General features: G+C 45.2%; 1 protein-coding gene across 6 annotated transcripts in view; it reads left to right on the forward strand.

Moving 5' to 3' along the window:
* The first annotated feature begins 6,501 nt into the window (after positions 1-6,501).
* Positions 6,502-21,527, forward strand: part of NLRC3 (NLR family CARD domain containing 3) — a 1,163,446-nt gene continuing 1,148,420 nt past the window's right edge. For 2 of the 6 annotated variants that reach the window (XM_078663143.1, XM_078663142.1), the window contains exon 1: positions 6,504-7,078. The gene's annotated coding sequence lies outside the window, so the exon portion shown is untranslated. Of the gene's footprint in view, positions 7,079-21,527 lie in introns of all 6 variants that reach the window. The other 4 variants (XM_078663141.1, XM_078663145.1, XM_078663144.1 and 1 more) reach the window with 4 other exon arrangements.

The following is a 21,527-nucleotide window of genomic DNA, read 5'->3' on the forward strand; positions in this document are numbered from 1 at the left end:
CTTAGAAGCCCGTCTGATGAAAATGGAAGCGAGACTAATTAAAATTGAGAAAACTGCTTCACAGTTCATGGACTGTTGGAAACCCGGGGTTTCTTGTCTCACAGCCCCTAATACTGACCCGAAACACAAAAAGAACTCTGACCCTCCGAAATCTGCTAAAACCAATGAGGCCGTAATAACATCAACCGGTACCAAAAATTTCAAACCACCCAGTCACCAACCACCGAGCTTAAAAGCCAATGCATCTATTCCAACGACCCCAGCAGGTGCCCCTAATAAGCAACCTCTTAGTGCACAACAAACATCTTCAGCCACCGATACCACGCATTCCCACCTACAGCATAAAAGTCCACCTAAATCTTCATTAACTATCAATCAAAATTCCCAGGACTTCAATAACATAGTGCCAAAATTACAAAAAACAGTTACTGTTAATCTCCCGTCAGAGGTAGCTCCATATACCGTCATTCTAGCTGGGGTACCTGAATTAAAATCGGCCGCAAGCGAGACAGGGGCATCATTAAAAAACAAAGTAATCAACTGGCTAGCCACACATAGACCACTTCCTAGAGGTATGACCAGCGATATTCGCATGGTAAGAAGAGTCTCGTGGGTAGGAAAGAGACCTAAAACAATCAGTGGTGACTGTATACTGGTGAGCTTCAAAGAACCAGGAACAGTCTTATATATCTGTGGTTCCTTTCTAGAGGACGAGGGGAATAACATCCACCCACTCCCTCTTTCGTTTTTTTACCCAGTAAACACTAATATAACCAATGACCAGAGACGAGGGTACCATCAGAACTCACGAGGAAATTGGGGGGGGGGGTAACCAGGGAGGGAGGAGAATCCCCTACAATCAAATGCGAACACCTCTTGACTATCCGACAACTTATGATGATCTCCAAGGGTGGGAGACTGTAAATAGAAGGGGAATGGGATCGGGTGGATTTCAAAGAGAAGCACCGTGGCCCCCCAGGCATTACCAGCCACCGTTTCTATCGCTTTTAAACCGATACGACTGCCTTGAAATGGTGGACTGACAAATGGCCCCTGAAGAAAGGGCACATAGGCAAACATCAGGGCATGATGAAGGCATTCAAAATACCCCCAACTCCACCTATGGGGAGGTGAACTCTCCCGCTAGAAATGTAGGTCCTTCCCAACAGAGAGAAGAAAGGGGAATTAATCTGGAGGGTTCATTTAGGGGTCAAGGGCAGACACAAAGGTTATCCCGACCAGTCCGTATAATACAAATGCCTAATCAAACCACGATGCGGATTGGGCACCATGTCTCTCAAACATTAAAACTGCTTTCATGGAATCTGGCAGGCCTGGCCAATAAAATAGACTCAGACTCATGGACTGAACTAATAAATTCAAAAAGTATCTGTCTCTTTCAAGAGAACTGGGCAAGGGAGGAGACCACGTACAGGGGTTTCCAGACATTCTCGATACAAGCTAGTTGGGGAGGGAGAGGCCGACCATCTGGAGGGCTGGCAATCTGGGTGGCTTCTGACCTAGGCTGCTCAGCTTTACGATATACTGTGGATTCGGAGGATATATTGGCTGTTCTACTCGAATGGCCAGGACTTTACAAATTACTTGTAATAAATATTTACTCTAGGCCAGTCCCAATAGCTGCCACCTCCAAAACCATTGAGGCACTGTCCCGCCTTCTAGAAACCATTTCAGAGGATATACCATACCTAATAGGAGGGGATTTTAATTCACATTTTGAACCGTTACCTGGACTACTTGATGGACCCTCCCTAGAGGAGGATTCAAGTTGGCAGGTTCCCCCAACAGAGGCCCCCCCTCCTAGAGCATGGACACCGCTGGCCATTCAAATAAATACACTAAATCTCACCTATGGTTTGAGAGCTTGTAACGGCCGCACTAGGTCTGATATCCCGAGCAAATGTACGTTCAACAAAGCCGGGAGGGAATCCAGACTAGATTACTTCCTGGTACAGTTGCACGCTTGGAAAAGGGTGATGGATTTCAGAGTAACGCCTAGACAGGACAGTGATCACAATGCTTTAGAATTAGATTTTGCCATCCCCTGCTTGGAGGAGAGTGCGTCAAGTGAGCAAGAGCCCAGAGAGGGACACCTCCTGGACAACAATAGGAGGAGGATAAGATGGGAAAATCTTGTCTCTAGCGAAGATAAGTTAGCCTCCCTATACGCTGGAATTATTCCAATCCTAGAGGAGGCCTTCCACCTATGGAACTTAGACTCTACAAAGGAAATTAGTGAGGATCTCGCGCAGGTACATGAACATTTAATCAGGAAGCTTGAAGCTGACCTCTTCAGCACCAGACCACCTAGAACCCAGGGACTGAATAAAGGCACTTGGTTTAATAGTGCTTGTCGAGCTGCAAAACGCGACCTCCTATCTATTATAAAAGCAGGAGGCCTGAGGGAAGAGATCTCCTCCAGAAGGAGGGCCTATAAAACACTTATAGCCAATGCTAAGATAGAGTGGGACGTACAGCACTGGGAGAATCTATCGGAGTCCCTAGCAACAAGAGACTCCCGTAGATTCTGGAGAATAATTAATCATGGAAGTGGGGATCTTCCCACGGCAATTGAACCCAACATTGCCGCAAATGTCTGGCAAAAACATTTCCAGCAGTTATACTCTCTAGAGAATGAGGGGATAGAAGCAGTACTGCCTTTTACCCCTGAAGGACAGACCGCCGAACCCTTCACTATAAAAGATATTAGGATGGCGATAGCTGGGCTTTCCTCTGGGAAGGCACCGGGCCTGGAGGGGCTGCCGGGTGACCTTTTTAAGCACGAACCTGGAATCTGGGCACCCTACCTCATGGTCTTATTCAATGCAGTGCTGGGGGGAATGAAAATACCAGATACTTGGCTGGGAGCGGAGGTGGTCCCGATATTTAAAAAGGGGTCGCCCCTGCTCCCAGCCAACTATCGCCCAATCAGCCTCATTGATGTATCCCAAAAGTTGTTTGGCAGATTAATTCTTAATAGGTTGTTAAGCTGGATGGAGGAGACTGACATTTTTAGCCCTCTCCAGGCGGGATTCAGAAAAGGAGTTTCAAAAGTCGACCAAATACTTAGACTGAATATTATATATTGGAAGACGGTGCTCTTAGAAGGTGGGACACTGTATGCGGTCTTTGTGGACCTCCGCGCCGCCTTCAATTTAGTTCCCCGGGCTAAATTGTGGGCGGTGCTGGCTGACCTGGGCGTCCCAGGAGACATCCTCCATATCTTAATCAGGCTGCACACTGACAACTACGCCCGAGTTAGATATGGAAAGGGCGGTAGGCTGACTGATAGATTCCCCGTTCGCAGAGGGGTAAGGCAGGGCTGCGTATTGGCGCCGACCCTGTTTTGCTTATTCGTGAACGGGGTGATAGAGCACTTGAACAGGATCCCTAACATCGATTCGCCACAATTGAACAGCAGCAGGGTGCCAGCAATCATGTTCGCGGACGACACCCTGCTGCTATCAAAAACACCAATGGGGCTTCAGAGGGTCCTGAATGGGTTTTTGGGGTTTTGTAACGAAAGGGGCCTAGAAATAAACCCCACCAAGACCAAATTTATGATTCTCAGCCCCAAACCCAAAAGCTGCCCAAATCCCCGCCTAGGACCTACAACCCTAGAAAGAGTGCAAGTAATAGAATATCTTGGCATAACCCTCAACCAGAATCTAACTTGGCTGCCACATAAAACAAAAGCAACCACAAAACTGGTTCAGAGGGCAGGTGCCATCACAAGAATCGCCAAAAAATCACCTCTACGCCCACTGGCACCCGCCATCCATATTTATAAAGCCCAAGCCCGGGGGGGCATTATCTACGGGGGTGAGTTATGAGGACATATACCGTTACATACTGTACAGGTCGCAGAAAACAATTTCATAAGACAACTGGCTGCACTCCCCCCGAGCACTCGTCTTCTCCCCCTAAGAATGGACTTGGCATTACGACCAATCATGGAGGAATTGGGCCTTAAACCTCTGACCTACTGGAGGCGCTTGTGGAGCAGTGAGGATCTGGCACATTACAGAAATGAACTGCAGGAACTCCTTAGATCAACCTATGCCACTAAAATCCCGTGGATAAAGTACATTAGGGACATGTGTATCTACCTCGGAGTCCCAGAGTTATGGTCCAACCCGGAAGTAGTGTCCGTAAGACTCTCTAGAAAAGAACTCTCAAATCTATTTTACAGCGCTATGCTTCAGAAATCTATGAATTCTCTCCGGGAAGGATCCCTAACCGACACATTCATTAAGACAAAAGATTCCTATAGTCCTGAATATGTACTGGACGGTATGACACCTGTGTCCGTACGGAAGATCTACATGCAATGGAGGTACGGTTCTCTCCCCCTGAGGTCCCTTACTAAATCCTGGGAAGGTAATCTAGACTCAGGGGCGTGCCCAGCATGTAACTATAAATTGGAAAGCGATCTTCACGTGGTCCTGTTCTGCAGAGCCTACAGCAGAATTAGGAGCTATTGGTTGGTCCCTCATTTAAGGAACTTGGGCTTCCGAACTTTTGCTCCGGCCTACAGAGTCCTCAAGACAGACTTATCGGCTCCAACTGTGTTCGTAATGGCAAAATTCCTGACGGCAATGTGGCGATTACGTGCATTAATTATCAGGGACACTAAAGCTGTATGAACATCACCTTCTCTTTTTTATACCAAAATGTACTTTCTAGTAATCAGATTGTAACTATGAGTCTGGGTAATTTTTTAAAAAATTCATAGTATATTTTTACAAAGTTTTAATGATGAAAATTATTTGTATATCTTTTATGATCTTTTATGATCGAAATAAAGATTATTTGAATTGAATTGAATTGAATTGAATATAATGATGAGCTTAACCCTTCACTTTGGTCTTAGGACTTGTAAAGGTAGGTCCTGTTCAGACCTTAGTGTTGCATTCATCTTCAAGCGTGCATTGCAAATGAGCCGTATTGACTCCATATTCCTATCCCTCCCGCTATGGCCATCCCTCATAGACATGATAGTTGTTGAGCGCTATGGCAGTGACCATAATGCTCTCCACCAATCCCTAAGTGAGGAAAAATCTAGTGCCCATCAATGTGCTGCCCCGGACTCTGGGGTTGCTCTGTTAACTTCAAACAACAAGAGGGCTCTAAAATGGGGGGCTGTTTGTAAGGACCCAAAACTGATGGCCCAGATATACGAACAGGTGGCTGATACCCTTGATGCACTGAACACCCTGTAGCCATCTAGTATAGTTCATAATTCTATTGCCATATCGCATGACCGTTTTTTTTTTTTAGCTCCATTAAAGCCATAATTAGCAAGGATGTTAGCAAAAGGTCCAATCCCGCTGTACTTGGTTCAATTCCCGTTGCAGGAACTCTAGAGGTAACCGTATACAAAGTCTGAAAAACGGAAATAGGCAAAAAATCATTTACACTAGGAAGGAATATAAAGCGGTACTCAACCAGGCCAAAATTAATTGGGAACAAGAGAATTGGGAGGACCTAGTAGCTGCGGTTAAGGCATGGGATGTTAAAGCTTGCTGGGAAACTGTGGCTCACAGCAGGCGGAATGCCACTACCAGTGTTGATTACAATTTACAACCTCAGACTTGGGTGGACCATTTCCAAAAAATGTACGTAGCCAAACCCAACAGGAGTATGCCTATTCAAGAAATGTTTCAGGTCTGCCCCTAGATAAAATATCTCCCTTAATCCTTCCAATTTAAGGATGTAATTGCGGCAATAATGTCACTCCCAGCACATAAAGCTCCCGGCCCGATTCCTTTCCCGGGGACCTCTTCAGTTCAGAACCTTTGGTCCGGGTCACATACTTCCAGGCACTATTCCATTCTATACTTGCAAGAGGCCCAAACGCCAGTTCCTGGCTGACTGCTGAGATTGTCCTGATTTACAAAAAAAGGCCCAAAGAAGACCCTGGGAACTATAGACCTACAGAGAAGTAAGCACGCGCACATCCATGTGCCTGCTGACCGGGGAAAAACTTACCGGGTGTGCCAGGGCACAAAACAGAGCCCGATAGAGACCCGTTTCGATGCCCCCTTTTAAAAACTGCCAGTGCTCAGCACCGGTGAGACCTGGCCCAAGTAAAGGCCTGGGGCAAGTCTGACAAAATTTGCCAGGGCTGCTTTGGGTTCCCAGTCTGGCACAGATTTTCAAAGTGAGAAAAATAACGAATTTCACTAACCTGCCCATTTTTTTCTTTACTATACTATACAACGCCGACTGTAAAATGCTGTCCAGGTCGCATACCCCCATCTCAGTGATCTCGGTGATCTCAGTGCTAAGCTAGTGACTAATACACAACACCACAGAACAGAGATGTTAGGACGCGGGTTTCACCTGCAGCTTCTCCACAGGCCTCAGACCTCTCCGGCTCAGGGTCTGACAGCAGCACAACCTGACAGGAAGGAAGAGAGTCGCTCGACGAAGCCTCCGCACAGGAAGAGGTGAGAGATGGCCGAGGGTTGGGGAGGGAGGGGTTAGACTTTGCTGCTCTCTACTCTCAAAACAGCACAAAGGAGGGGCGAAAGTGTAACTGGAAATTAAATCATTTTAGAAACATTGGTGGCTTTGTCGAAGCAGGCAAAACGACGGTGCCCACCTGGAGAACGTGTCACGAAGCCCCCGAGTCTCTCATATCTGAAATATATTGATTGGCTTTGGGCTGAATGCCCTCCACCCCCGAAAGGTAGGGGCCCGCGTTACTCTTCTGTGGCGGTTATTCAGCTGCTGTACGTCGCCAGGGGGGGCTGGACGAGAGTGGCTCTGACTGAGCGCGCGGCTGGCTCGCGACGCACCTTTTGAGTTCCTTGTTCTACGCTCTTTGACGCACGGATTTGAAGCCAGAATCCTGGGTTCGACCTGACAGGAACCGTCGCACCACTTATATTTGTGTCAGTAGAGCGCCTGGTTCTGAGTTCTCTCTGTCTGGGATTGGAGGCCCCGCGCTGGAAGGCCAAGCTCGCGACCCCGCCGTCGCCATGTGACTGGAAGCCGTGGTGCTGGCCATGGAGGCGCTGCCTGCGTCCACTTCTAGGTTTCACATTTTAAAGTAAGTGAGGCGAGTTTCGAGGCTGTGTGTGTCGTGGTTGCAGCTGCAGGTGGCGGGCATGTGCACTCAGTTTTGGGGACCGCCATTTTGCTCAGTCAGTGGGAGCAAGAGGGAAAAGGGAGAGAGGAGCGTGAGAATGATAGGAAAACAGCCACAATTAGAAGATCGTACGAATGAAAAGGTCAAGACTAAGAAAGAGAGGGAGGTTTGGGTAGCGGAAGAAAGACAACTTCTAATGCTGCCGAGTCCAGGGGCGCAGCTACCATCTTTGTGCAGCAGGTTCTCCTAGGGGCACATTGAACTGTGATAATTGCTGTTTTTGACTACCCGAACAGCAGTAAAAGGAGAGACTCGGGGGCTTGCACCATGGCACCTTGACTTCCTGGCTATGCTACTGGCTGCGTCAGAGGTGAGCTCCTGAAAAAAATACTTTAGTTTGTACACTTCACTCTATTATTATTATTAATACTATTATTATTGTAATATAAATTAAGCAGTGGCGAGTCCGTGGTGGACGAAGACTGCGGTGCATAAAGAAATACCCCTCGCCCCAATCCCATGAAACCAGCGCTATAAGCCTGTTAAAAAATTTGAAGGGTCTCCAAAAGAAGCAGAACTAAGGAAGCTTTATGATTAAACTCAGCCTTTGAAGATGTTTGAGAGGAGCAGGGTAAAAGAAACATTGGAAATGAATACTTACAGCACTTTTCTTGTTCATATTGTAGGCATGGAAAACGAAGGTAAATATTTAAAGCAACAAACCAAAAATAAATCTATTTAACAAAGTCATAAGGAGGGAATGTATTTTTTAGGTCGATTCTGGGCAGTGCATGCGCTGCTCTGCGAGGCATGCTGTATTAGATAGAGTAAGCACTTGAAGCTCTGCCCACTCTGCCCATATTTTTCATTGGCGTGTGTCTTTGTCCTTTGTAAATGCTGGCTTCTGATTCGGTAATCGGCTTGTTAGTCTGTCCTTAGTACCGCCTTGTCTTAATTCATAACTTCCCTTAAGGACTGGTCCTTTTATTGCGGTTGTTACACCGTTTGTGTTATTTACTGTGTAAGCACTATTTCCTTTAATGGGTTTTGCCCTACTGCATGCACAACGTGCTTTCCTTATATGCAGTGCGCCAGGTGGACTTTCACTTTCCAAGCAGCTGTAACTATGGCGGCTACTTATTTGAAGTGCCATAGGTCCAGCATTTAGGAGAGTTTGAGCTATTGGCATTGTAAATGACAATCGCTTAAATTCTTGCAAATGCGACACCTATTGCTTTACAAACATTTTTTGTGGGTTGTTTCCAAGCGCCCCATGCTGCGCTTGCACATAATTGTGGCCACACCCCTTTCTTCAGACACTGCTTCTTTAGTGAAATGAGTGTGGCCTCGATTAAGTGCAAGTGCAGCATGGGGCGCTTGGAAACAAGCAATATTTGCAATTGAATAGGTCTCGCATTTGCAAGAATTTAAGCTATTGACATTTACAGTTCCAATAGCTCAAAGACTCGTAAATGACCTTGGCATTGCAAATGCTTGTTTTTTATTTTCTGTCAATTCATTCTACCAAGTAGGCCATTCCACATGTGACACCCTTGGCCAGTTCTTTTTTTTTTCCCAGCAAGAAATTTGTACTTTATGGGGCTTAAGCTTTTCTTTTACGAATATAAGGGGATGTCTTACCGGCACCATGGGCCGAGAACTCCAATTGCCGGCAGCACTGGTGACCTGGGAGCCGCCAATGCACAAGCCAGGCAGTGTATTTAGAGGCCCTGCACCTTAAGCAGTGCGGGACGTCTTACCGGACCGGGGGCTGAGAACTCCAATTCCCGGCAGGACTTGCGGCCCGGGAGCCGCCAACGCACACACCAGGAGGCGTATTTAGAGGCCCTGCACCTCATGCAGCGTGGGACATCTTACCGGCACTGGGGACAGAGAACTCCAATTCCCGGCAACACTTGAGGCCCGTGAGCTGCCAACACACACACCTGGATGCGTATTTAGAGGCCCTGCACTTCCCGCAGCGCGGGACGTCTTACCGGCACCGAGGGCAGAGAACTCCAATTCCCGGCAGCATTTGAGGCCCGTGAGCTGCCAATGCACACGCCAGGAGGTGTATTTAGAGGCCCTGCACCTCCCGCAGCGCGGGACGTGTTACCGGCACCGGGGCACAGAACTCCAATTCCCGGCAGCACTTGATGCCTGTGAGCTGCCAACGCACCTGCCAGGAGGCGTATTTAGAGGCCCTGCACCTCCCGCAGCGCCGGATGCGTGTGGGCGTGCCCTGGCCAATGGCGGGCCCGTCTGAGCCCGAAGGAGGCTGGGCAACCCCCCTAACAACGGAACCATGGGATACTAAGTCTTAGTCCCTCAATCTACATTTACTACTGTGTCTCACGCCGCTTGCTTATCTCTAATTGTGCTTTGTGGCGCTGTCCATTCTTGATTTTCACAATGAGCAAACGCAAGGGAGTGGTGGGTACCTTGGATGCTTTTATCGTCAGGGCCGAATCAATGCTTAGCCATGAGATCGAACTGACGGAGAGGCGACTATCTTTAGAACCTCTATCCCTGCAGAGGTCCTTTTCCCCCGGGCGACGCCACTCCAATTTGCTTGTCCCCCACCCCGCATGGCCAACCTCGGTCCTCCCCCGTAATTGACTTGGAAGTATCCTCCACGGACACTCTAAACGGGACAAGTATAGCCACAAGGTTGCGGATCCCTAAACCCTATACCGAGGATAAGCTGAGAGAGCCATCAGGGAAGTGGAGGAGGGGGGCGGGCACCCAAAAATCTAAACAACGAAGCGGCCTTGGCGAGTCCACCTTGAGGTGCCTCAAACTTGCACCACCAGTACACAAACCGGCACTGCTCTGCCTGTATCCACATGTAATGACCCTGGGTATACCGCGCTGGATATTGATGGAGGAATTGCTCTGGACACTGTCTTTGCACAACTTAAAGAACTGTTTGACAACAGCTTTTTTTTACTCCGGGGTCGTTTAGAACACCTGAACACTGTAATAAGTAAAATGATAAGCCAAAATGGGTCATCACAGCCTGCTGCTACTACAGGGGAGGGTTTGGGTATAGAAGCACCTCATATCTTAGCCACAGCCCCCTTAGAAAAAGTGTTGGCTCGGGTAACAGCCATTGAGGATCTATTAATAAAAGGCTATGGAGTATGTCCTACTAACCCCTCTTATAACCCCTCAGAGTGTGTACTGGATGATGGTATTGTGGTTTCTTCTTCCCAGGCTAATCCCTCGCACACCTCAGATAAAGCATCTTTAGGACCCAAGAGTACTATTAGCTTAAAACATAACAATGCTTTAGCCCTTAATAAGCCTAGTGAAACTCAACCGCCATCCATTCCTCATGCAATCCCCATTGACAGGGAGGAGATGAAGCTGAATCTTACCCCAGAATCCACCCCACATACCATCATTTTAGCAAATTTACCGCTTCCTACTCCCAGGGCAAATGAAACATAGGAGGCACTGAGAAACAAGGCTCTCGGGACTAAAACCGGGTTAACAGCGGCCTTGTTTGGCGAGTTCAAAATGGCGAGAAGAGTAGGATGGGTGGGTAGAAGGGAAAAAACACTCCCCAGCGTTTGTATCGTCCTCACTTTTAGATCTCCAAGAATGGTACTCGAGATTCTATGCAGACTTGGTAGCGATCAGGTGTCACAAAGAGGAATACATGGATTGCCTCTAGGATACTTCTACCCCCCAAGGAACCATTTTCACCAGCCCTTACAGCAGAGACCTATATTTACCACCAGTTTAGCCTACCCGTACAAAATAGATTCAACATACTCCCATCCCTTGTAGACATAGATTGACTTATTCCTACAATTAGTCATGCAGAGCAAAGCGGGACCATTGAAAATAACCCCCCTAGCCTAAAATTGGTATCCATGGATCTCAAGGAGCCTACTCATAATGACCAAAGCAATATTGAAGTTTTAACTGATAATTCTACCCACCATAGCCTGGGGCCACCTGCCGATGTCCAGCCAGACAGTGTAGTCGTTGACGATTGTATCGCACCTGGTAACAACAAGCAGGGACTCCATTCGACAACTGTAAACACCCACCACCCACACCCTTTGATTAATACTGATCACCATTCTAACATTCTCAACTCTGACTGTGTTTATACTAAGCACGTTACAAAGGGTGAACTTAGGTCTAGCCTAATTCACATACTTTTTTGAAATGTGGCAGGTTTAATTACTAAATTGTCTAACCCTGACTGGGTTGAATTGATTTATGACTTCGATATATTATGCTTTCAGGAAACCTGGGTAGATGTTAATCAACATATTAACAGGTTTAAAACATTATTTACCCCAGCTGTTTCCTCCAGTCACAGGAGCAAAAAGGGTGGCCTATGTACCTTCATATCTCACAGGTTGAATGCAAGAAGGGTGGCCTTTGTGGAATCTAATATCAGGTTTTAAAAATGCATACAGATAAATCCCATTGTACGTTTTAAAAAAAAACTTTTACAATAATATTCCTGCCCTGCAAACGAAGGAAGTCTTAAGGCAGCTTCAGGAGGACTTAGATACTATCCATGGGAACACAAATAAAGATCTTTGCATAATTTGTGGGGGAGGGACTTCAACATGGGCCTTTGTACTCATGCTGAAGGAGGATATTGCGGTTTATTACCTGATGACGAGATAGATATCTCTAATTGTTCTCATTCTGCCCTCGGGGAAATGTTAAAACTGATTAAATATACCATGGACCTAGGATTTACCAACAACCTTTGCTCACCACCCATACCGTTTAGTAGTACTTTTAACGGCCATGGGTCATGTTCAAGTATCGACTTTCTTTTAATATGAAATAGATACGCTGATAGAACATATCATTTTAAAACTCACACCGTCGCCTTTAGTGATCACTTTCCCATTAGTGTCACCCTAGATCTGCTGACCAAAGTGTTATCCAATAGACATATGGCCACCGAACCGTCACAAGATATTGTCATCAATAGATCCAATGGATACACGATTAAATGGGCAGGAGTAGATACTTTACAATTAAATAAGTCGCTTTTAACTAGCTGTAAAATAGACTTCCTGGTCTGCCTTGACGAGACAGTCGCGGATCCCAGTATTTTCAACTCCTTCTGCAAAATAAAGGCTATTCAAAATAATTTAATAACAGAATCCCCCAAAAAAACCCTAATAGCAAGCCAGGCTGGTTTGATTCCCAGTGTAGCAAAGTGCATGCAGTTCTAAAATCTACCCTACACAAGCCAATGTGAGATCAGGAAGCAATAAAAAGGGCCCCGGGCAGCGTATAAAACGTACCTCAAAGAACAAAAAGAGCCCATTAGATCTGAACTGTAGCAGGCCCTTAAGCAAGCGTCTGCTACAAAGGACATGAAAGGCTTTTGGAAGGCTGTGAACGCCTCGTTCTTGGCCCCTGAAAACTCACCCAACTTTGAAATTCCTGTTGAGGAGGATCAATGGGTGACCCATTTGTCCTGCTAATACTGTAACAACACATATTCCAACATTGGCGAGGATCTTAGATCAGGCTCCTTAAGCTACCTTCAACCGGCATTGTTTTTAATGTGGTGGAAAAGCACCAGGACCAGACAGCATACCAGTAGATCTATATCAAGTCAAGTCAAAGATCTTTATTCGGAAAAAATAAATCCATAAAAGTACACAGCAAATGTAATAACATACAGTACAAACAAAAATGAACAGCCGGTAAATATGATATGTCTGATGTGCAAAGATGCAGAAACATGTTAAAAAAGACAAGACAATATATACAATATTTTTTTAAAAATTCATAAAAACAACAACGAAAGCTATCCGATCAAATATATATGTGCAAATTACAATGTGCAAAAAAAGAAGATGATATAAAGTGCGATATGCAAATTGTAGGTTCTTATCAATCAATGTGCAAAGTAGCTCGTGAGCGAACAGCAGCTTTAAGAAAACAGCTCACTCTAAATGTTATTTCCTCAGTACCTAACATTAGCAAATTCCTCATTGCAATCTTAAAATCTACCAGATCGTGTTTCCTGCAATATGGCATTAAAAAGTGCACAGTAAACAATTTATAAAAATCACAGAAAAACATGAAGTGCATAAGGCTTTGTTTCATAGTCGGGTTACATGGACAACTTAAAGTTTCCAAATGTTTGTTATAGCCCAGTGGGAAATTTAACAAATTTACTATGCTCCCGTCCCGGAAACGGAATAGTAAACTTCTATTCCACCTACCCAGATTTAAACGTAGGTATTTCTGGGGCGGGGCAGAGTAACTAGAAGTGAGCTCTGAATGGCCCAAATATTTTACAACTGTACATTTTGGGAGGTGTATATTTTCCCGTTTTTCTCTGTACATGTTGTACAAAGCTCTTTTAATACACTTCTTTTGGGACCGATCTATAAGGTTAGGGGATGTAAACAAATAACCATACCCTACATTTGTTAGGCTTTCATTTACTGCTTTTAGCCATGGTATATAATGTGCCCTATCACATTTTAAGCAGTCTGATATTATGTCTTGGGTCAATATGGCTACCGGGTTTGTCCATATCTTCAACCAAAAAAGGGCAGGCCTAGATCTAACAAAATCCTCAATATAGGGGATGTTTAATTCACTATGACATATGTAATTTGAAGCACAAATAACTCCTCCCAACACTTTTCGGCAAAATCTATTTTCTTCCGTTTGGATATGGAGACAATTTGTATATCCCCATACCTCTGCGCCGTAAGTGCCGGTTGGGATGCATTGTGTTTGATAAATCTTAATTAATGGTGTTATCACATCCGCATGGTTGGGTTGACGTAGAGAAATTATGGAGTTAATGGCTTTGCCCAGTTTGTTTCTAGCATAAGCAACATGCGGTCGCCGAGAACCGCTGTTTGAGAACAACAGCCCAAAATATGCGAAAGTGCATGTGCTGTGTAGATCATTCTCCCCTGAGGTTATCCTTGTGATTTTATGTTTTTTTGGGCCACAGGACATAATAAGGGATTTTTTATAATTTGTACTTAGGCCCAAGTCAGCCATAAAACTAACAAAACCTGAGATTAAAATACGCAATGCCTTTGGAGTGCGGCCCATTAGGACCGCATCATCAGCGTAAAGTAGGGTAGGTATCGGCATGCCGTTGATATACGGTACATCTTTAGTTAGAGTACTTAATGAGCTAATCAATTTGTTAATATATCAAATAAAAAGCAGAGGGGCTAGGACGCAACCCTGTCTGACCCCCCTGCCAATTAAAATGTCACTTGATACTTCCCCAAATGAGTTAATACGCACACGAGCTCTGAGGTTGCTGTGAAGATAAGATAAAAAATGCACCAAATTTTCGTCTAAACCATAATTAAGAAGGACAGTCCATAAACGGGAGCGGTTTACAAAATCAAAAGCAGAACTTAAATCCATAAAACCAAAATATAAGGGGGATTTTCTAGCAATTGTATATTTGGCCATTATCAGATTTAGGTTTAAACACTGTTCTACCGTGCCCACCTTACTACGGAACCCTAGTTGGCTTGGGTGTAGGATAGAACTTTCCTCCGCCCAAGTTCTAATTCTTTTAAAAATTACCCTACCCAAAACTTTCAGGGTGTTATCAATTAATGATATAGGGTGGTAACACCCGGGATCCAGCCTATCACCTTTTTTAAAAATGGGGACGATAGTACTGTTTGACCATGTTTCAGGGATGGATTCGTATGTTAGGTTATTAAATACATTGCATAATATCGGTGCCCAGAAATTAATTTCACATTTTAGTTGGTCGATAGAAAGACCATCTGGGCCAGGTGCTTTATTACTGGCAGATTCGGCAATAGCATCCTCTACCTCAAGCAATGTGATGTTTAAAGGAGTTGGGCGAGGACGGTTTGCTACAGGGTGATCAGATACAGCATAAATCTTTGAAAAGTGCTCCACCCACACAGGTCCCAAGATGTTACAGTTAATTGATGTTATATTTGAACCAAGTTGTCTTAAGTTCTTTACCTCCCTCCAGAAACCTGGAGTGTCTTTTAGGGCGGCTGTACGTACAAGGGATTCCCAATGATCTTTAACTAGTTCATTTGATCTAATACGCAGGGTGGATTTATACCTTGCTCTCAAAAACTTTACCTGGGAAGTATCCCGTGGTTTGGCACTGAGAGCAGCCCTTAGATCCCGATTTGCCTTCGAGCAAGAGGCATCAAACCATTTTGGGGCTTCCTCAACTTTCCTTGATGTTGGCTTGGAAATCTCGCTTTTTATTGCGAAGCAGAGTTCACCAAATGATTTAATCAGGTTACCCCTGCAGTTGTCAATATCAAGACAATCCGAGATCAATGCAGGATGTTTCTTAATCACAGTACCCAAAACACCCCTATTATCCACCCCCCTCCAAACAACCCTGAGTCCATCAGTTGTGGCTGCTAAATTTGCTGCCCCAATTTCCCTATATGATTTTTTTCCCCCTAACAATTTTAGATAAATCACAATTGGGTAGTGGTCGCTATATACGCTGCACACTACCTCTGCTTTTAATAAAACATCGGCAAGGGAGGATGAAACAAATATATAATCGATGGTTGTTGCACTTCCGTGGCCGATGTAAGTAGGAGCCGGTTTGGTGCTTATGTCATTGCCAACAAACTCCATAGAGTTTATAAGTTCTCTAGTTGCAAGGAGATCAGATAGTTCTAAGCCTCTCCTGCAAGGGGGATTCCTTAAATGGATGTGAGCATTGAAATCCCCTCCTAAGCAAATCCCATCAAACTTCCCGTATTTGCATCCCTCCACTATGTCATCAAAGAAATTAAACAAATCTAAAAAGTTACAATTAGGATGGGATAAAAAATCATTATTATAAAAGTTAATCAGACATAATTTTACATCTCTTACATATACCAGTGCCATAAAACTTGGATTATTGGTTTGTATTACTTCTGTTTTTACCTCTGCTGTTATCTTTTATCCAAATTGATAGACCCCCACTTGGACGGCCTAAAGGTGGAGACGGCACAATGCTGTTATGACAGCTATACCCTTCTAATAACAGATTAGTTGTGCTCCATGTTTCCTGGAACATTAAAACATCATAACAATTTACCCAATCCTTCCAGGCTTTAATTTCTAATTTTGCCTTTAGCCCTGCAATGTTCCAACTTACAATAGACAAGTTCTCATTAATACATGGGCAAACATCATAATTTGCAATGATTGTTGAATTAGCTAGTTGATCACATTGAGGGTTCAATGGCAAAGAAGGGTAGGGTAATGTCAAAGCCGCATCGGAATCTACAGTCTTTGAAGGGTCATCAGCAATGGGCACCACTACAGCAGAATCTTCCCGAGTTGCTGACAGTCAGTCTAAGGTGCCCTGGTCTGATAGTGCTGAGAATCTGTTATGTAACGGAAATGTTGGTGGTGATTGCAACAATCTGTTGGGGGGTCTATAGAAGTAACTCAGAGGTAAGGGGGTCACCACGGTAGATGGACCATTCTGAATATTCTTCCTGTTTAGTAAGTATTTTACTACGCCCGGGTTCCTAAAATTGATTGTAATGCAGTCCCCGTTGATGTTTTTAAACAGGGGACCGACCCAGGTCACCCGGCGAGCAGAGAGAATTTCATTTGTTATGTCGTAGCCGACCCCCTTGTGTTTGGTTAACCAGTCAATACATTTGTTGTGTAACTGTACCCAAGATTCGCCTTGACCCTCCCTAAGTGGTGGTATGCCGGCCAAAACCAAAACATATGGCCACGACTCAGGAGGAAGGTGTAAAGCAGGACCTTGATGTGTTATCGGCCTGTTATCCTCCGGTTGACCTCTATGCTGGCCTGGTCTGGTCGATACTTTCTGCTTAACTATACCATTGGTGGGGTTACTCTTTTTCGAATTGTTTGTGGTATTAGGCAGACCGGAAGATGGTAGAGGATTGGGAGGCGGATTTATTGGAGAGTCATTTTGCCTTGTATTAGCTTCCACTGATGTCAAAGGGGCCATATTAACATTTGAAGCCCCTGTAGCCCCTTTAGGTGTAGCTAAATTATGATTATTATTAGTCTCTCCGCTGGATAGAGTGCTGGTGATAGACTCTAAGTCTTTTAACAGACGATCGCCTCTAATTTGGTCTAGGCAAACCATACCTTTCCTCTTAGCTTCATCATTTTTCACAAGAGTCTCCAGTCTATCAAACCTCTTAAAAATGATATTAAACTGTTTGATCATTTGACCTTCAAGTTGTTTAAAAATTGTATCTGCAATAGTCTCTATAAGGTTTCCCTGTGGTTTAAGATGAACATTTTCATAAGGGAAATCCGTCTGTGTGCAGATTGAATTAGTCCCATCATTTATTATCACGGTATCACAATGATCCCCAGTGTCAGAGCAAACTGTTGGGACCTCTATTTGACGCTTCTTCCCCTTAGACCACATACTCTGTGGAGTTGGCTGATTAACACTCCTAGGAGGCTGCTTCCTCTTGTTTAATACAGTCTTTGCTGGGCCCCTTTTACGTTTCGCTCCTGTGATCTTGGTGTTTGTAGATGGAAGCGCTGATAGCAAATCAGGATCACTAGCAGCGTCAGTAGCTGTGACAAGGATATTTCCTTCCTGTAATGCAACAGATGAACTCACCGCAGAGGTAGATTTTACTACAATTACCTCTGGCAATAGGGGTATGGTGTGATTAGGACTAATAATAACAGTCGGCTGGCAGTTACTTTGGGAAGCCAAGGACAACCTCCTTTCAGTCTCTGCGATCTCATTGAAGGCGTTATCCAAGAGACTCTCAAACGAGAGTTGTAGAGATGCCGGGACATCAATGGGCTGAGAAATTTTATTAATTTCACTGGTGGAAATATTGATACTTTCCCCCATGATAGACGATGAGGCTCACCTTTCCAATGGAAGTTAGATGGGTGGCCCGCCCGACCACTGCTGACCTCTGATCTATATAAATCCTGCCCCCTGCGTTGGGGCCCACTTATAACCTTGGTCTTAAGGGCCTGTTGTACACAAGGATTCCCTCCGACTTGGACGGAGTCCATTCTTATCCCTATTTTTAGGTCTCGCCTGGCGAAAGCAGAGAGGACCTTTTGCAATCGATTCTCCCCGTGGGCTCATGCACGCATCTGCATGGACAAAGATGGCTGCTCTCGCCATCTGTCCATTGCAGACATATGCGCGTGTCCATGGGACAGTGGACAGTCCAACGCCATTTTGTTGTAGCTCGGGTCTACCCGTCGCACACACGTGCGCGCGCCTTTAAACACGGCGTGCTTTCACTTAAAACTGAAGAGAAAGCACGCCGCCATGCGCGCGTGCGTGCACTTTAAACACGGCTTGCTTTCACTTTAAACGCAGTTTAAAGTAAAAGTACGCCGCCATGCGTGCGCCTGCTGCAATACTGTGTAATCTGAAAGTCAAGTGAAAATACTGAGAGGCAGCACCGGTCCAACTTTTATTTTTCAGAATTTTGACGTTTTGATGGGTAAGATCTACATAAAAAAAGTCAATACCTTGTCTGGGAAAGGGTTCTTAGTAAAGGACCGTGGTAGCTTTGCCAATGATCAGGTCATAGTGTGTGGAGGACTGATGATTATTGGGCATTACTATTGTTTTCAAAACTAACCTTACCTGGTCGTAGAGTTTGTATATAAAGACAAGATTATTTTATCTCACAGCTGTTTCCATGTATTTAATGCTGCAATGTCGCCTTTAAAGTGGTAGTGTACGAGATTGATAAAAAAGATCTCTCCAGTTGGTGCAGTCTGGTCACTCTACAGAGGAGGCGGGGTGGCCAGCAGCCTGTGCTTGAGTTTCTCTTCACTTACCACTATCAACTAGGGGCGCTTAGAAGCAGGTAAAACTGCCAGCACGTATACTATGGTCATTCTAGCCAGCTGCCTAGGGAGCCTTTTTCAAGGGTGGCAGATTGTATCTAAAACCATCACATGCACCTGTTTGTTAAAGGGTGGGTGTTCCGTTGCTCCGTTCAACACCTCATTTACTCCTCCTAAGCTCTCTGAGCAGACTTTGACCCAAACAACTTTGCACCTCGTGCCAGCAAGCTGATGTGGGGTGCTGGCATGCGGGACAGTGAAGCCCTCCACTCTCTTCCTAGCGCTTGGACGCTTATTAGATGGGCATTGTGCATCCTGCGTGGACTTAGAATGTCAAGCCAGGGTCCTCCTGGCTGCTTTAGAACACCACTGGAGAGATGTGGCACTGTGGGAGCTCTTTTCTTTTAGTGCTGCTGCCCTGGGGCAGTGACACAGATGTCCCTCGGAGACAGAGGTGTGGTTTCATCTTCAGAACCTGTCTCTCTACTACTCTCTCTCTCTACTTCTCACTCTCTACTACTCACTCTCTACTACTCACTCTCTACTACTCTCTACTCCTCTCTACTACTCTCTACTCCTCTCTACTGCTCACTCTACTACTCTCTACTACTCACTCTCTCTACTATCTACTACTCTCTACTACTATCTACTACTCACTCTACTACTCTCTCTCTACTACTCTACTGCTCCCTACTACTATCTACTACTCACTCTCTACTACTCACTCTACTACTCTCTACTCTCCTCTACTACTCACTCTCTTCTACTCACTCTCTACTACTTTCTCTCTACTACTCACTCTCTACTACTCACTCTCTACTACTCTCTACTACTCACTCTCTACTACTCACGCTGTACTACTCACTCTCCACTACTCACTCTACTACTCTCTACTACTCACTCTCTACTACTCACTCTACTACTCACTCTCTACTGCTCACTCTCTACTACTCACTCTACTACTTACCCTCAGCTACTATCTACTAATCACTCTCGACTACTCACTCTCTACTACTCTCTACTCTCCTCTCTACTACTCACTCTCTCCTACTCTCTACTGCTCACTCTACTACTCTACTCTCCTCTCTACTACTGACTCTCTACTACTCACTCCCTACTACTGGGGAACAGTGAAGCCCCCCACTCTCTTCCTAGTGCTTGGACGCTTATTAGATGGATACTGTGCATCCTGCGTCCTCCTGGCTGCTTTAGAACACCACCGGAGAGACATGGCACTGTGGGAGCTCTTTCTTTTAGAGCTGCTGCCCTGGGGCAGTGACACAGATGTCCCTCAGAGACAGAGGCTGTCTCTCTACTACTCTCTCTCTACTTCTCACTCTCTACTTCTCACTCTCTACTACTCTACTCCTCTCTACTCCTCTCTACTACTCACTCTCTACTACTCTCTACTACTCCCTCTACTACTCTCTCTACTACTCACTCTACAACTCTCTACTACTCACTCTCTACTCTCTACCACACTCTCTACCTCTCTATCTCTCTACTACTCTCTACCTCCACCTCTCTACCTCTCTACCTCTCTCTACCCACACACATATGCACATATATATATATATATATATATATATATATATATATATATATATATATATATACATTTTTATATATGTATGTGTGTGTGTGTATATATATATATATATATATATACATCTGCATATCTATATTACCTACTGGCGGTCGCCAGTAGGCAGTTATAGTAAGGACCTAGATTCCGTAGGAAATCCGCAACATTCTATTTGGAATAACGTTGGCGCCGGTCAACGAATCTTCGCGAAATACTCCAAGAAGATGGGGCGCTCTGCTTCGCTTCTTCCCTGAAAGTTCCCGGGTGATTCGTCAAGTGTGAGCCGAGAAAAAAGGGGGTCCCAAAACGTGTTTTCCACTTGCAATTTTCCATAGGGACCTTTAAGTGAGGCTACAGCCCGAACTTCTGAACGGAATTACACCAAATTTGGCACAAAGGTAGATTACACTTTTTGTTAAATGGGGTAAATCCGTCCAGTAGTTCCTTAGAAAATCAAAAGTAAAATCATGGATATATTCGCGAAGTTGTACCGTACGCGTACCGTCCGAAGACAGTACGTGTACCATTACGAGCATGAGCTGCATGCTAATTGGCTGAAAACTGTCTGTCAACACTCCAAACCAGGAAGTGTTGGCAGCCATCTTGTGTCTCGGTAGAACCGAGGCACAAGAAAAGTGATAAACCAGTGCGCAAAAGATACAAAGGGGGCAGGGTAGAAAGACCCTGACCCCCTAGGCCTGCTCAGGGGGCCCCACAAGGACTCCCAAGGCTAATTTATTTATTTATTTATTTTTAAATCGCGAGATCCCCCCCAAAAAATTAAGGCACAACTCTGCAAACGCGCCACCTGGCGCATTTGCAGTGGGGGAAATAATTCCCCTTGAATACTGGGGGTCCCTGGGGGCCAAGTAGCCTGCCTTGCAGAGACGTGTAAAGAGGCCACGTCACTTTTTACACCTCTCTGCAACGCAGCCCCCTGGCGCATACTGGAGGTTCCTGGTGGGCTAGTTGGCCCCCAGGGACCCCCAGTATTCAAGGGGAATT

This window comes from Lissotriton helveticus, chromosome 10 (assembly GCF_964261635.1).
Source record: "Lissotriton helveticus chromosome 10, aLisHel1.1, whole genome shotgun sequence".
NCBI lineage: Eukaryota > Metazoa > Chordata > Amphibia > Caudata > Salamandridae > Lissotriton > Lissotriton helveticus.